The sequence below is a fragment of the Otolemur garnettii genome, unplaced genomic scaffold, assembly GCF_000181295.1.
Source record: "Otolemur garnettii isolate 467f Iridium unplaced genomic scaffold, OtoGar3 scaffold00082, whole genome shotgun sequence".
In the NCBI taxonomy this organism is placed as follows: domain Eukaryota; kingdom Metazoa; phylum Chordata; class Mammalia; order Primates; family Galagidae; genus Otolemur; species Otolemur garnettii.
In genome coordinates, this window is record NW_003852477.1 from 6267344 (window position 1) to 6269424 (window position 2081).

Consider the following 2081-nt stretch of genomic DNA (forward strand, 5'->3'; position numbering starts at 1 on the left):
AAAAAAAAAAAAAGAGGATCTTGGTCCCCCACCTTTGCTGAATCCTTAAGGCAGGGAGACGTCCCCACCCCTTAGCCAAAAGAGAGCAGCCATCCCTTTCCTGGAGACCATGCAAAAATCATACCTGAGGCAAACGCCTCACAAAATGATGATGGTTGAGCCTCTGCACCACCCCCTTCATTGTCATCCAGACCAGTGACTAAGGTCAGATGATAGCTTCACCTGAGCTGAGAAGTACAGTTCCTGCTGTAGGAAGAAAGAGATGACTTATCAAAGTGATTGCAAGACCCAGCTTGGAAATATGTCAGGGAAACTGACTTGGGAGTGGATCTTGAGGGTGTTGGACCAGGGCTGTGCCTGGAAATAGGGTTTAATATCCTGGCAAGGAGATCTGAAGTTGTTCCTAATTTACTCCAGGAAGAGCCCCTCTGAAGTTCAAACCTGGCAATTACCAGAAAAAATAAGGAGAAGATAACCAGAACTGCCTTGGACAGAGTATTGAGGAAAGGGCTGCAGGCTTTACAGAAATGATCAAGTTCAAATGGATTCCTCATGTGAGCCCGGAGAACTTGCCAGTTTACTATGACCTCCATGGATGACGCAGAGGGCAGTCTTCATTAAAACACAAAGAAGGCACTAGGGAGGGGTCTTGGACTCCTGGAGGTGGTCAGTCGTGCCTGTCATCTGTAGAGTTGGATAGGCCACAGGAGATGCTACCATGGACCTGGGATGTCTAGTGTTAGTAGGTTGACAGGATTTGAGACAACAGTGGACAGGTGGCATCAGTTAGCCATCAGAGGCAAGCTGAGTATAATTTTCATGGTGTAGGCTGGCAGTCAGCAACAGGTAATAGATTATGTGTCCTGAGGGGTAAAACAGTCAATTGGGATTTGACTTGTAGAAATTTTTTTAGAAGAGTTGGAATATAGAAGGCATAAGCCACCATGATAGGAAATTCTAGTCCTTTCTCCAGTTTCCACGTACAAGCCAGTTCACAGATCCAAGTCTATTGACTAAAGAGGTTGGTCCCTTGAAATAAAATTCTATGATACTGCCATAAGAATACATAATATTTCCCTAATCTGGAGTAACTGAGCACTGGGAAAAGTAATTTAAACACTTTTAGACTGGCTTGGCACCTGGCTCAGCTCCTGTAGCTCAGCAGCTAGGGCACCAGCCACATACACCAGAGCTGGTGGGTTCGAACCCAGCCTGGGCCTGCCGAACAACAATGACAACTGCAACCAAAAAATAGCTGGGTGTTGTGGTGGGCACCTGTAGTCCCAGCTACTTGGGAGGCTGATGCAAGAGAATATCTTAAACCCAAGAGTTTGAGGTTGCTGTGAGCTGTGACGTCATGGCACTCTACCGAGGGCAACATAGTGAGACTCTGTCTCAAAAATAAATAAATAAATAAAAAATACTTTCAGATGTGAGTTCTGACTTGATACCTATATCAGGGGTCTGAAATGCCACCAAACGTCTCTAGTTAAAAGAGATAGGGGATGGAGGCCAGATAATAAGATATGACACAAGTCTGGCTCATGATGGGTTCAGTGGGTCCTGGCATTATTTCTCTGTCCCACAATGCATAGATGAGGTGGATATGATTTAATTGGGATGGTATAAATGGTATAGAACAAAAACCACGACTTAGAGTCAAGTTTGGAAACTGCCTCCCCTTGTTAAGAGAGTAGCAGTCCTGGATCTTGGGAGGAATTGCAGAGCTCAGCACCAATACCAAAGACCTAACGGATGCAGAGTGGTGTCCCCACTGTGACCTCTGTAACAGCTAGATGGGGATCATGGTACATGACAGGACCATCACAAACATAGGTAGCCCCAATTTCAGCTGCTGTGCTGGATGAAGAATCTTAAGTAGGACAAGTCAGCACAGCCTTTGGCACTGTGTATGTGGCAATAAATTAGGCAATAAATTAGATACCTCTTTTACTCCTCAGCTTTTACGTGGGAAGGACTGCAAAATGTGATCAGTGTCTTGTCATTTGTCTTTGTGAATCACTTGATTTATGTCACAATACAGTTTGCAGGGCCCTTCCACTGATCTATGTTGATAAAGT